This window comes from Podarcis muralis, chromosome 4 (assembly GCF_964188315.1).
Source record: "Podarcis muralis chromosome 4, rPodMur119.hap1.1, whole genome shotgun sequence".
Lineage (NCBI taxonomy): Eukaryota > Metazoa > Chordata > Lepidosauria > Squamata > Lacertidae > Podarcis > Podarcis muralis.
The window spans coordinates 61956952-61972422 of record NC_135658.1 but is presented as its reverse complement, the minus strand read 5'-3'; the positions used below and the strand labels follow the sequence as shown (position 1 = coordinate 61972422).

Sequence of the window (15471 nt, the reverse complement as noted above, 5' to 3'; positions counted from 1 at the left end):
CGACTGGCTGAAAGGAAGGGAGGGGCGGGACCAAGCCCGGCCAGCTGCAGCTCCTCCTCCTCCTCCTCTTGACAGAGATGTTGGGGGGCGGGGAGGCCCAGTCGCCGCCGCTGCTTCCGAACAGACTTCACTTCCGGTCCCAGATTGGACTTCCAGGAATCCTCCATGTGCGGGGCAGGAGTGGTGGGAATTTGGGGGCGGCTTGGTTAAAACAGACAATGTCGCTCCCTCGCTCTTTTCTACCTCGCAGGAGGTAGAAAAGGAGCCTGGGTTTTAAAAGAAACACGGGTATTGTGCCATAATTCTCCTCAGATTCAAGGCTTTCCTCGCTGGCAAGTCGCCTGAGACTCTTGGAAAGGCCTCATGTCAGGTAGAGATTCAACAGATAGCGAGGCAGCAATGGGAAGTCTCTCTCTCCCCCCCCCCCCGCTCCGCTTGTCTTTTTAAGAAAACGCTCTTTGCCGCAGAGCTTTGAAACAACGGTTTTCCTCAGAGTACAAAAGAAGCTTCGTAAAGTTGAAAAGGGGACATGAAGTCTGTACATGCCTAAATCCTCACGACAGACAGAAATTCATCAGGGGTAGCCTTCTCCATCTGTAAAGGTACAGAAGAAACCTTTTCTCTCCAATAATGTGTTAAATCCGGCGGGGGTGACCCGTTTTGTTATGGTAGAAGGCATCATTATTTTAAAGCACATTCACGAAAGCTGTTTTTAAATTTTATTTTGCACTTATCCTACGCCCCACCCTTACCTAGAAGTGAGCCTCACTGAATTCAATAGGACTTAAGAATGGAAACAGCTAAGGTGGCATTGTTGTTTATTTACTTATGGCATTTATACCCCGCCCTTTAGCTAAAATGGTTCTCGGAGCAGCTTTCCAAAACCAGCCCGTGTTGATCCCTATGCATTTCCACTACACTTGGCCGGGGGAGGGCGGGGAGAGATATGCAGCCAGTAACCGGAAATGCAGATTGAAACCCATCACGACTGGGGCCCTTTTAGCCGCCAGTCTCTTGAACTCCGAACATGAATCGCTGAAAAAGTATCGCGAGAGTATGGCGGAGACGCTCGATCAGCTGAGAAACAGTGGACAAGAGGTCGTTTAAAAGACGGGCGATGACCGAGCAACTCAGAGCAGCGTGAGGAGACGGCGTCTGTCCGAATCCCGGGGCTGTAGGGCTGGTTCTGCGAAAGCGGGACTCCGATCTGGAAGGGAGCTCGTAGTTTCTAGGAATCTTGGCTTCGGAAGCTTATAGCGGGGTTGTGCGGTCCCTCGCTGTCGGGACTACAAATCCCGTCAGGCTTTGCGATAAGCGGGTCGAATATGCGTAGCCTGCTGGGAGGGGAGAGAGGCTGCGGATTCGGCTGTTTGCTGCGTTTATGCTAATGAGCAGCAACAACAACAACTCGTTGCCTTAGTATTTCCTGGCGCTCACGTCCGTGGCTTGTATTGTTCATGACGTGTTTCCATTCATTCGTGTGGTTCTGCAGGAAGCAGAGAGCAGATGTGTCTGCGGCTGCTTTTTCCTCTTCAGTGTTCCTGCAGAGCCTCCCCTTTCCTCCCTGCAAAGGCATTTAATATTTTTGCGCTGCAGCTCCCACCATCCTTTGAACACTGGCCTTGCTGGCTGGGGCTGACGGGAGTTGGAGACCAACATCATCTGAGGGCACCAAGTCCCCCAACATTGCCTTTATTGCTCCTGAAAAAAAGGACAGCTCCCCTAGCGTAATTTCTATTTTCTCTCCTATCCTAAAGCGATGGGTTGGTGCCCTTATAATATTTTAAGATGAACAGCCTTGCCTAGATAATAATGGACTAGATGAGAGCTAACAAACTGAAGCTCAATTCAGATAAGAATTAGACACTTTTAGGTGCCAGGCAAAAATGTTCCTTTTTAACCTGACCTTTGGCTGATTGACATCCAATACCCTTTTAAACGTGCTGTGGAAGGGGGGATTATTGGGTTGTCTTTGTTCTTATTTTAGTATGCATTTTGTGTGCTTTTTATATTGTATTTTTTTGTTGTGAACCACCCTGAGATCTACCTGTATACAGTAGTCTACAAATTTAATAAATAATAATATTGTGTTTACAACAATAGATGGCATTGAAGGCAGCCATACCTACATAACTGAATGTTCTTGTAACCCTTCTCCTCTCGCTGCCCCCAACCTTCTTTCTTAATAACTGCTGAATACAAATGATCACCATTATTGTTTTACCTTCAGTGCAAACATCTAGGAAGCTTATGAAGGAGACGCCAACTAAGGGCCAGCTTACACATGTGGTTCAGGTACCATAATTAAGCTACAGGCTTTCTAGGTAACTGAAAGTAGTTTCTGATGAAATGTGTAACTTTATTCAGTGCTATTATTCTAGGAAAAGAGATGCCGGACTAGCCATGAATGCCTCCCTTGTTCTCTTATAATGGCAATGGCACCCACCTGAGAGGTGTCGGAACTGGGTTCCAGTGAGTTCCAGCTGGAAAATAAAGCCCTGACTTTATTCAAAACAATCAACCCACCCTACTGCAAATCCTCTTTTACTATATCTCTTTTCAGATTAATTCTTCCCCTTTTCATCCTCTCTTCCAACTATCCTTTATCCAAAGATGACATTTCACTGTTCCTTCCTATCTTACATCCTTCATCTCTCAGGGATGTTTCAGAATGAAATAGCACCTCATTGATCATGCAACATTTCAAATGGAAAATTCTACACGAGATCTTCAGAGGCACTGGCTTATGCTTTAGCTCCATCTTTTAAAACTGTGCTGCAGAAGTTTCTGGCATGAAATTAAAAGAGTTTCAGGTGTGAGTTAGGAACTGCAAGATTGGAACAGGAGAAGAACGTTGGTACAAGGAACACCAGGGGGGCAGTGAGTGTGACTACTGAAGTGAGAAACAAATATTTGTAATTACTGATACCCTGGTATCAGTAATTAGAGCAGGAAGACACTTTGTGGCCATAACAGCTGGGTTTGTGCTATATCAGCCCATTATTTTAATGAAGCCCATTTGAAGAAGTGGCTGGGGCAGGAATGTCTGGTTAGCATCTACTGGGTTTGCTCAGGAAAATGCCTTGTAAATGAATTCTGTAATCCTGTAATCACACTGGCCATATCCTTCAGCACATCCTTAGTTTTTCCATTAAGGGTCATTCAGACCTTGGAATAAGGAATGGACACTAAGGATATCTGCATTAATCCAAAAATCTAATCCAAATTGCAAAGGGAAAAACACTGGGTAGACCATGAGAGAAATAGTTAATTCCTGCCTGTCATGGTCCCAATCTTGCTCCCCTCAATGACAGCTATTTTCATTTTTATAAAATGTACAAGTAAATGCAACAATGCATTTAACATCATGTCTAGTTTGGCCCAGTTGGAAGTTCATCTGGACGTAAGCCAAGAGAAGAGATATGAGCAAGATTAAAATATTGTCTTGTGTCTGCAGAGTCTGTGAAGAAAAATAGCAGGGAAGCTGCACAGGACATAGACTACTGAGCTTCGCCGTCTTGCATTTGCCACATGTTGCTGTCTTCCGTCCACTTCAGGTAACTCAGTGGCAGAAAATTACCTGCCTTGGTAAAAAGGAAGAGATAATAGCTAGTATCAGTTCTGCTCCAGGCAGTGATTTCAGCTACAGTGGTACCGCGGGTTAAGTACTTAATTTATTCCGGAAGTCCGTTCTTAACCTGAAACTGTTCTTAACCTGAAGCACCACTTTAGCTAATGGGGCCTCTTGCTGCTGCAGCGCTGCTGGAGCACGATTTCTGTTCTTATCCTGAAGCAAAGTTCTCAACCTGAAGCACTATTTCTGGGTTAGCGGAGTCTGTAACCTGAAGCATATGTAACCCAAGGTACCACTGTATATAGATTTCTTGCCCCAAATGGGAGAAAATGTAGGCATGAGTTCCGGTTCCTGCAAGGGAAACAAAATCAAACAAGTCCAGGTCCCGGTAAGGTAACATTGATAAGAGAAAGTCCAAAGCTGTGAAGCTCAGACTGAAGTGTCATACAAGCAAGATCAATTTTTGGTATAGTGGCAAGCTGTAGCTCCGCCTCCAATAAGCAAAGACCCTTCGTGTTAAAGAGGCCTGGCTTGCTTCAGTAGCTCCTGACTTAGAAGTTGCATGGGAGACCATGGTTCAGCTGGGCGTTTCTGGGCTCATCTGGAGTGCATGACCACCTTGTGTCAGTAAGGTGCTGCCAGCACTGGTTCCTGTTCTGCTGGATCTTCCCGGGCAGGACAGATGTCAGGAGTCTGTTCTGCTGGCAAATCTCTCTTCCACTCAGATACTATCTTCAAATCCTTGGCCTCATCCGCTGATGATGGAGAGTCAGATTCCAGGGTCACGACATTATCCAACAAGAAGCTTAAAACGATTAATTATGCAAGAGCAAAGTACCACTATCTCCATGTGGAAAGTGAGCTAAACAAATAGCAATAAATATGGTGATAATTGTGCATCCTTCACATTTAAGGATTTAAGCTGTAATGTTTAGTTTGCAGGTGAACATTTTCACATTGTTAATTATTTCACCTGCAGTAATTCAGAGATGGTGGACAGTATAATGATATAGTACTGAAGCATTCTATCAAAGTAAATGAGTCCAAGTAGCTGACACAAGGTGTATTTTGCTCAGCCACAGTGTGATGCTTTGCTAAGTCAGGAAAATCTGGAACTTTATAGCACATATATGAGGACATAAATAAGGTTGGACGTAAGTGTCTTATTCTGAAGTGCTGACAGCACTCCAAGGAGACCACTTTTGTTTTCCATATTCTGAAACAGACTCTAATTACATTCCATAACAAATTAAAGAGAAAAGTAAATTGCCTCCACATAAAACACAGGAAACTGAAAAGTCTGCTCTTGCCCTATCTTCTTACTCATCACACTCTTGGACTGCAAGCGCCAAATGCATTCATGGAGCTAGTAATGAGACATTCCCCATTGTTTCTATTAGATTTTATGAGGTGGAAACCCGGATAGTAGTTACAAAATTGGTTCTATAACCATTAGCCACATCCTCTCCAGTTCCCCATCTTTCCCTCCCCATTTCACACTTCAGCTCATATAATACAATCAGGTAACAGGACTGTGCAACTCAACTTGTTATTCCAGTAATTACTTTCTGTTCATCAAAGAGACACAATTAACAAATGAACTCACACAATATCCTTTACCTAACTAGGTAACATAGACACCTGTATCTCTTTTGCCATTGTTCTTTTATCCATGGCACCAGACAGAGTTACAAGTGCTTGAATCCAGCTTGCTGGCTCCCACAGACATATGGCTGGCCACTCTGAGAACAGGATGCTGGGTTAAATGGGCCATTGGCTTGATCCAGCAGACCCTACTGATGTTCTTGGAGTCTCAGCAGATAATTCCACAGCAGCGAGTCCCCGCTGATCACAAACTGTGCATGTAACATGGGAGGAGAAGAACATTGCATAGCATTAGAGATATCACAGGTACACAGGTGTTGGACATTTGGATACTCCATAGATACCCCTCAGTATCTATGACTTGAATTGCATCCAATGTTATGGGACTGCAAGGATACAGACACAAAGGAAGTTTCCCTACTGAAGCCCCTAAAAGGGTTTACGTCTCAATAAAGGCATATGCTGGAGGGCTGTGGTAGGACAGGGAAATCAGGCAGATGCAGACTGCATGAGTGAAGCGCTACAAAGGCAGATTTAGGGGAGCGCAACCAGTTCGCCTGCAGTGGGTGCCATGCCAGGAGGACACGACAGGGGGCACCACAACAGAAGGCAAGAGGCAAGGGGACACTAAATTTGGTGTTGCACAGAGTACCACTGAAATTTTAAAGCCCAAAGTCTGCCACTGGCTCCTACTCTTGGAAACTGTTTCCACCTGATCCCCCTCCCTCCCATTGTACCTCCTTGCCCTGCATCTTAGGCCTTTCCCAAAGATTCCTTGACCCTCAGAAGGGGGAGGGGGAGATTCCCCTATGTGGGCATCATTGAACATTACTGGATTTAACTATCATGGGGATATATTCACTGGAGGAGCAATCACCTTTTCCCAGTGACAGATGCCAATGAAAAAATGAAATAAGCTAGGAGAAGAACTGCTTTGAAGGAAGTTACACAAGTTAGTAAATACTACACACATTGATTTCCTTTGTATTCCACTTTTAAGAGTCTGTTAAAATGAAGCTCCTGTATATCTTATTTGTGAATGTTATTGATATTGGTCAACTATGTGGTTTATTACAAAATTTCTTTTTTAAAAATGTAAGTAGCCAAGCAGTTATGCCTGTGTTTTTGGAAACACCTTATTTGCCTTCATAGTACCAGCTTTTTTTCATATTAAGGTGCTCAGAAAATTCCTGGCTTCCCACTAGATAAATTGCTTGCTTGTTTTGAAGGAGTTGCAGAAGTAAATTATTTGAGTCCTGGAGCCAATTTTGATCACCAGGGGTTCAGATCAGTTAAGTATCTTTAAGAGTGCAATTCTATAACCACTTGCTTGGGAGAAAGCTCAGTTGAATTCAGTTAAGCTTAATTCTGGGTACACTTGTATAGGACTGTGCTGTTGGTGAGTCCAAGCCTTCTGTAGAATGTATTTCTCAAACTACTGAGTAACCACTGCCTTCTGAAATAAAGAAGCCAAAAGTAAACTAAAGTTGGAGCTCTGATACTTCCCTTCTACAAAATTATATTACCTTAATTCCAGAGTCTATATTGCACCAGTCTTTAAGATGGATGCAGGGAAACTAAATCAGAAATGCACATTAAAAGCATATTTTTAAAAGGGAAATGTAATTGTGAGTGGCATTCTGCACATAGATTATGGAATTAAAAATCACATACCTGCTCTTTGGACTGTAGTGTACAACCTGTGCTGTGACACGAGTGCCTGAACAGATTTGAAAGCCTTTCAAACCTGACAGCCTGGCCATGATATACTTTTGTCTTTGCTGACACTAATGCGGCATGTCATAAAATGTAGGAGCCCTCAGGTATTTTCTCCTTTTTTTAGAGCCTAATGCCTTTTGCAACAGCGTTTGTGACTCTATATAAATTCTAGTACAGCAGGCACCTACATGGTGACTGCACTGTATTCAGTGATAGACTAATGGCACCTTGGGAACTTAACCACCCTGGTAGTGATCCTGGTAGTGGGTGATCTGGTCATTAGGGACATAAATAGCTAGGTGTGTGACGGGCATTGTTGATGAATTAAAAACTGGTCCTGATAGCATCTGCTTGAGAGTTATTAGAAGAATTCAGATGGGAAATTGCTGATCATCTAACATTATCATTACATGCCACCCCAATCTCTTGAGTGCTGAGAGATTCCAAGGGTTCCAAGCACTGACCCAGGCTCTGGTTTCTTTGGAATGAGGGTCAGCAGAGACTGTGGCATACAGGAATGCTGAGATCCATCTGTCTTGGGAGACAATGGAAGAGTTTGTCCTTGGAAGGTTGCAATGCCTTGGTGTGGCTGTAGAGACTGATGCGGGAGAGACGTTTTGCAGCAGCAGGGGCAGATGAAGGCATCCAGTTGTGCTGCTCCAGATGCGCCATGGCGTTTCTTCTCTCTGTGCTCCTCCCAGAGGTCGTTTCTCCTCTGGTCCATAGCAATGTATCCATAGCAGTGACCAGAGGTGTCCAGGATATATGGTTTGTTTACACATATATGCAACCTGAGCATAAGCTGGAGGGGCTCCTAGCATTAACACCCCAAGAGATTTTGCTTCTTTCTTAGTCACAGCACTGGATTCCAGCACAGATCAAACAAGGCTCTGTGCCTCAACTTTCTGCTCAGCTCATGCACAACTGCACTGTTCTTCTGACTACCAGCCAGGTGAGAGGGAAGGCCCACCCATTTGCCCTATGGCACAGAACAACTTCTTTGGTAATGCTAATCATGGTGCATATATAGTTCAGCAATAGAATCCTGTATTAGATTTTAACCCTTGCTGGGTACAGGATCCTGAGAAATGGAAAGAACTCAGGGCATTATGCAGGCTGAATCCCCAAAACCTGCAGTAATATGTAACTTGTTAGTAAGATCAGCTTCTGTACTAGAAGAACTAGAATGTAATGGCTTTAAAAATAAATAAATAATGGAACCCTGGGGAAGGTATTTCACGCTGGAAGTTACAGGCCAGTTAACTTAATATCTGTTCTGGTGAAAGTGGTGGAAATAATGGCTTAAAATTGTATTACCAAGCATATAGAAGAAGAAGTCTTTCTATAGCAGATTTTTGAACAAATGAAAAATAAATAAATGAAGAAAAGTCCATTTTTACTTCAGTGTCTTAAACTATACTACATACACCTGATTAAAGGCTCCGTTTTGGATAGGTTGATTGGAATTGAAGGTAGAAAAATGAATGAATGTTACCTACACATCTGAGACCAATACAATAAAGTGTGGGAAAAGTCAATGAATGCACAGAACCACACTACAGATGAAACAAGTGTCTACTACCTAGATCTATGTCACAGAACAGAGGTTTTATAGGACATGTGAGTATTCTTTCTTTATCCTGTTTCCCTAGCTCAGCATGCAGCAAAGGATTAAGAGCTCAGTGCTGTATGTAATTTGGTAGTTGTTGCAAAGGTGCTTTCAGCCTTCCTCCAGAGAGAAAACTATATATAGGATTTCTATTAAAGGCCAACACTTCTACAGCCTTATTAGAATTAGTGATGTTGGTGAAGTTCCTAGTTTGGCACATGAATCTTATCAACTTCTAATGCTCAGCTCTGACTTAAGGCAAGCACTGAAGGATACTAAGGTTCATATTCTGGTCATAGAGCAGACTAGGAGAGACACAAAGAGGGCTGAGCTCAGTTTTTGAGCTCTGTACATCTACAGAATTTAGGGAGGTTGGTTGCCTCTCTCTGGGGTGAGGTAGTGGAATTTGCTGATTGAATGGTTAAGCCAAGGATCGCTAACCTTTTTGGGGTCCTGGGCACATCTGCAGTTTGGAAGGTGTGCCCAGGGTACCACCATCACTTCTTTCTCCCCAGGTCATTTCTCCTCTCTTTCAGGCAAACAGAAGGAGAGAAAGAACACAAAACACATTATTACTTTTCCAAGGGGTCTGGAAAAAAATCAAATTCAGCAGAATTAAAATGGATCATCTTCAGATTCCAACATGGAATCCCTCAAATATCACCATCATATTAAATTTGACATTGATAGACTGCCCACACATTTGCTGCTTGATAACTCCAAAATCACTGTTGTAAAGCACAGATCCTCATGGATCTTCATGATTTTTACATTGAATAACAACAAGTAAGGTAACACAACTGTCAACACAGATCTACCCTATGATTTGATGGTGGCTTTGAATCAATCTCTTGTAAAAATGAAGATCCATGTTTTCATGCCATGGCAATGCTGTAAAGACCAGATCTGTGATCAGGGGGAGTCCTCAAAGGCACCATTCTGATGACCCAACTTTAAGCTGTGTAGCTCTACCTATGCTCAGCCTATGCCTTTGTAAATAAACTCAAATAGCACAAAATGCTATAAACCTCTACTGACCTCCTTCTAAAGGAAATCTTATTTGATTGATGGTCAACCAAAAGATGGCAAGATCCTAGTTTGAGGCAGATAGGTCCTAGCACAAAGATCCTTATAATTTTAAAGAAATATATAAACCTTAATATGATGCAATTACTATCCATCTAGAATAAGTAAAGTAGTGAAAAAACTGACACATGAAAATAATGAGGAGAATTCAAGGATGCTATACAATGTCTGGAGTAAGAAGAAAATAACTTCCAGACAGCACACACTCATGATACCACAGGGCTGATGGGAGATGGAAAGAAATCCATGAGCTATAATCTTATGATGTAGTTGTAGCTTCTTTGTTGGTTTTTGCAAGCAGAATGACAGGTTTTAAAGAAAAGCACATTGCTATTTTGTCCCTACTTGTGGTGAAAGAGCTTGTGCATTCCATTATCTATGCCACCAAGTTCATAAAATGTAACCTATCAGCTGCAAATAGCAGAATACACCATATCCTCCACTATTCCCCATTTCTACCAGATAAGCAATCTAAAGAGCAAGACAGAGGAGCAAATGTAGGCTCATTATTCTTCAGGAGAGTAGTTCTCAATTTTGTACTGTATGTGTTCAGGATCTCCGTACTCTTGTGCTTATCACACAGTTGCTAGCACTGATTAAATTACGCAGTTTACAGAAGGGTGCATGCAACATTACAAAAAGATGGTAATAACATTTTTAATTTATCTGTAAGGACAACTTTAACGCAATAATAATTCTGTAGTTCATTTATCTAAATGGGGACCTTATCACATGAGTGATGAGAAGTCAAAATACTGAGAGTGGATAGATCTTAACTCACATGATGGATGGGCAATTCCACACAGTATGACAGCCCCTTGTCTCAGGTCTCTGCTCAGTAACAGAGAAAAATGTTTCTGGAGTGAACGTTGATCACAGTAGAAAGAGAGAATTTCTTCTAGCTTATTATGCTCTCTTCTCTCTGGCAAAAGCCATTTATAACACCAGAGACACACAAGACCTCCTGGAGATATAAAACATGTTATTTAAGGGGTTACACTAAAATATTACACAATTAATCAATCTCTATTTAAAGATGAGAAGCATAACACCTAAAAAGTCCACCACATATTGAGTGGAAACTTATATAAGGCTTCCAAGATGCAAAACCTTTCAGTTTTAAATTTTATAGCCCTCATATTTGTAGAAAGAAATACTGAAAATATCATTGTGCTATATTAGTTCAAAAAATTAGGAAACCATTTTTTTAAGTCTGAAAAATGGAGTGATTTCAAAGCAGCCACCAAAATTAGAGGCATGACATACTCTTGGTTAACCAAAATGTCTGATATGTAACAGTCAGGTTCTACCCATATAGAGTCAATGAAAAAACAATAATAATTTTTAATAATATTTTTATTATTTATACTGCACCCATCTGGTTGGGAATCAATGGCATCTGTGTTTCAGGAATAGCCAGTGTCTACTAATTCAAACCTCCTGCCAACCTAGCAGTTCGAAAGCACATCAAAGTGCAAGTAAATAAATAGGTACCGCTCTGGAGGGAAGGTAAACAGTGTTTCTGTGCTCTGCTCTGGTTCGCCAGATCCGGAATGACCCGGAAGCTGTACGCCGGCTCCCTCGGCCAATAAAGCAAGACGAGCGCCGCAACCCCAGAGTCGGTCACGACTGGACCTAATGGTCAGGGGTCCCTTTACCTTTACCAATTCAAACAGCTAGAGAAAAATATTGCAGGGGGAAATGGTCCCACTGGAACTAGTCAAGAATAGATTCTGCATATGAATATGTATGAACAAGTGCTTAAGGATTTATCTGGAATCAGATAAAATGCTTGAGAGAATCAGCTTACAGTTTCTCCTATTACCTTGGGGCAAGAATTGCAAGCCCATGTGAAACAGAAAAAAAGTATTCAAGTGGTTTATAGCACAGCTGTAATTTCCCTTCTTTGGTTTACCTGAGTAGGGGTCTAAAGGCATTTGGAAGCCACGGCATTTGGAATTCACATTGAATTCCTCAACAAGGTTTGGACTTTATGAATACAGCAGAGGCACCTTATTTCTAAAGTCACATTTCAGGTAAAATGGGGACAGCGCTGTTAGGAACAAGGAAATGAAAACATAGTTGAAAATAGTGAGATAATCTTCTGTTCAAGGGGTGTGGGGGACAGAGGAAACTTTGTTTTGTTCATACCTTATTAAAAATAAATAAAAATTATTTATATATATAAAAAGAAAATAGTGAGCTAATACCTAGCCTAGCCTTTGCCAAGCTGGTGCTGTTCAGAGGCTTTGGTCTACAATTCAATTGTACACAATGGCCGACATCACAACAAAAAATGAAATTGAAAACCCCAGCAGCCTTCAACTCTCCAGCACCATCTCTTCATTAGGAAACAGGCACTGTGGAGTTACTCTGGAATTTTTCTACTTCTTGAAAAGTGGGGAAATTGAAATTAAATTTAACCATCAGTGTTAAATGCTTTTGTTTATTTAATCAATATGTGTGCTGCCTTTCAATTGAGGCAAGGCAACAAAACAATGTAAAAATAAAACAGCAGATTGAAAATTAGCAGCAACAAAACCTTTCAAATTAAAAGGCTAGGAAAATAAAGCTATGCTCCTAACCATTACTGCCTTCAATAAATCCTGCTGATTCCAAATTATTTATTTGTTGTACATTTCCACTTGTTTGATGTTCTCTTCTGCCTTAGTCAAATTCCATCTGAGGAACCACGCCCCATTCTGGGCACCAACAATTTAAGAAGGGTATTGATAAGCTGGAAATGTGTGCAGAGGGGAGCAACAAAGATGATAAAGGGTGTGGAAACCAAGCCTTATGAAGGATGGTTGAGGGAATTGGGTATGTTTAGCCAACAGAGTTGACAGAGTTGAGAGGAGATGATAGCCATCTTCAAATATCTGAAGGCTTTAGTATGGGAGATAAAGCATGCTTGTTTTCTCCTGCTCCAGAGGGTAGTACCTGAACCAGTGAGCTCAATTTACAAGGAAGGAGATTCCAACTAAGTATTAGGAAGACCTTTCTGGCAGTAAGAGCTGTTCAACAGTGGAACAGATTCCCTCAGAAGATGGTGGACTCTCCTTCATTGGAGGTTTTAAAGCAGAGGTTGGATGGCCATTTGTCATGGATGCTTTGTGATTCCTGCATTGCAGGGGGTTGGAGTAGTCGGCGCTTGGGCTCCCTTCCATCTTTACAATTCTTTGATTTTGTGTGGTACAATGAGAATCTTAGGTAACTAAGAAATTTAAGCTGTATATAGAAATGCAGGCTAAGTGTTTTTAACAGGGCTGCTCTTGAAAGGAACTCTGAATTGTAGCTCAGCATTTCTAAATGCAGTGATCTTAAGTGGTACTAATGATGTCCAAACTTTTTTCAAAGAGGGCCAGATTTGATGAAGTGAAGGGCTGTAAGGACCAAAGTTGATCTTTTTTTAGGATTGAAGTTGTTGAGTTTTTTGGGGATTTTACCCCAGGAAATAAACTGCCACAGGGGCCGGATTAAAAGGACTGGCAGGCCAGATTAGGCCCCCAAAACGGATTTTGGACATGCCTGCCCTATACTAAAGCCTCTCAATCCTCTGTAAGTGATGCCTGCTCCTTAAGAGAAAGTCCAGTTGAGTTGAATGGGACTCACTTCCAAGTAAGACCGCAGCTAGGTTAGTCTATATGGCCATTTACTCCTGGTTTGTGTAGGTTTCACGGTGAAATAATGCTACAATAAACACATCAACCATACAGTACTTACACATTTAGAAGTGCATCCATATGACAATACTGATTTTTGTCTCGCCTAGTAAATGAATACCCTTAGCAAAATTGACACAGAGTGTTCCGTAAGTGCCAGAAGAAGCAACAGTACTAACCTGCTTTCCAAACCTGTACGAAGCTTTTTCGCGTTAGGATTTGTAGTCATTCCCCACCCCCGGAAAATAATCGTTTATTTCTGTGGCCACCAGGAGGCGCAGCCCAGCCTCCTAATCGCGTCTCAACTTCGTATCTGTTATCAAAACGGTGGCGGGAAGAGGAGGATTGCTTCTAGTTTACACCACCTATTTGCTTGACTCGTGCTTGGCTGCTGCTTTTGTAGTATGAAGTTAGGCACTTCCACATTGATTGAAATTAATAATATTTTTAAAACAGCAACAGCACTAAGGCAATTTGTTTCCTGATCGCATAAAATTGGGGGTGGGTTAAACAAACGGCAAAACTAAATCTGCTAATAATAATTCTTCTGTTTTGATCGGTTATTTACATTGTTTTTACCCTTCCTTGGGAGCAAGCCCCATTGAACATGAAGGGATTTACATGTGCGTAATCACTGCACTGCAATGCAGAAGACAGACTGAAGTCAACAGGAGACAAGCCCCATCCTTGCAAGGCAGGATTGGCCACTGAACTGGAATTAAAACTTTTTTGCCGCCATGTTGACCACTCAAGTGTGGGGCATTCCAGGGGGAATGCTTGAAAGAACTCTATGGCCAGTGGGACACTCTGGGAATCCCACCTGGAACTCAGTGGTTCTTGAGGGCTCTGCTTCCTCTTCCGTTTCTAGAGCGGGCCTACTAATCCAGCTGAAGCAGCTGAAAGTTAATAGTGTTGTCAGGTGAGGCAAAGTGTATTATTAAGCAGGGCGCTTAGGTCTGCAAAGGAAGAAAGTTTGTGGTGAGCACCCTGTATGTGTTCTACATTTCAGCCTGCAAGTAAGGAATATAAACAGCGGGAGGTAAGTTAAAAATGAATTTCTAAAATGTTCCAAACTAAATGTTAACAGGAGTTCTTAATTCTGGGCTATTTAGAGCTAAAAGTTGCGGAGCCTGTGCTTGCTTGCTTGTTGGTTTTTATTCAGCCACATGTAATGGAAGATGCCTTTCCCTTCTATAGTGCCTGTATGTCTGACCGAATTAGCTGATGTCTAGTTTCCATTCAAGGCTATTTCTTCTGTTAGGCTTCTTCTCTTGTTTTGTCCTTGAGGAAGGACCAGACTTGGTTTTTGGAAGGAACGAGCGAGGTCTGCAACAAAATGTTGCTGCATGAAGTTGCCTCTTCAGTGTTCCTGCCCACGGCCTTTTCCAGGGCATCCAACACGCCACCTTCCACTCTGGTTTTTCCTGCTCTCCATGACGGTGGTCGCTGAGCATGTTCAGTCCTCATTTGGCTGTTTAGAACTGGGTTTTCCCACTCCTCTGCCCCTCCCCTCCATTTTTTATATATTTGTACAAACCTCAGAGGTCCCCATAGTATGCTGATGCCTCCCTCTTGTTTTTGTTTTTTTTTTGGGTGGAGTGGGGTATTTAGGCTACATAAGGTTAGGCACATGAATAATTAGTGTATATATTAGTATTATTGTAATAGAAAAGCCATGGTCAAGAATCGCAATGGTGGAATTTGGCTTATCTCTCGGTTTGGGAGATTCATGAGGCTATCAAACACAATAACCAAAGACATTATTTAGAAACCTCCTATATTTCATGCCCACTTTGGAGACAAAACTGTGTAAGTTATTTAATGATTGGGGCCATATTCTGCTTTAAGTTGAGATACAACTTTCTCTGTATGTGTGTGTTTTCATATGTACTTTCAGATGCTTTAGCAATGTAAAACAGAGAGGTATTTGATTTTGCCAGTGTGGGAATATGTGATATATGTTTGCATTTATGATTTCAATAGTAAAAACAATTAGCTAAGTAAGCTATTTCAACTAGAGAGTGGAAAATTAGTTGCACCGTCACATTAAAATAAGCTAGGCACCTGCATTGTTAAAGGGGTCAAGAAGCAGGCTTGTTATCTCTTTGTGGGACCTGAAAACTCCATCCTCCCTTAGGCTGCTATCTGATGCCCGCTTATCCTGAAAAGTCATAGGCTATGATTTGGGAGCTTTGCTAATTGCAGTTAGGGACCAA

The 15471-nt window shown here is 42.0% G+C and overlaps 2 long non-coding RNA genes across 29 annotated transcripts in view; one reads left to right on the top strand and one right to left on the bottom strand.

Annotated features, from left to right (window-relative positions):
* The first annotated feature begins 156 nt into the window (after positions 1–156).
* LOC114596192 (uncharacterized) overlaps positions 157–15471 on the top strand; it is a 70265-nt gene continuing 54950 nt past the window's right edge. For 4 of the 28 annotated variants that reach the window (XR_003706451.2, XR_003706452.2, XR_013392606.1 and 1 more), the window contains exon 1: positions 1147–3557. This is a non-coding gene — a long non-coding RNA (uncharacterized LOC114596192). The other 24 variants (XR_013392600.1, XR_013392601.1, XR_013392610.1 and 21 more) reach the window with 23 other exon arrangements.
* LOC114596193 (uncharacterized) lies at positions 5068–13594 on the bottom strand. The gene is made up of 4 exons (XR_003706457.2): positions 13435–13594; positions 10375–10557; positions 8949–9036; positions 5068–5430 (listed from the first exon to the last, which is right to left on the bottom strand). It is a non-coding gene; the product is annotated as an uncharacterized LOC114596193 (long non-coding RNA).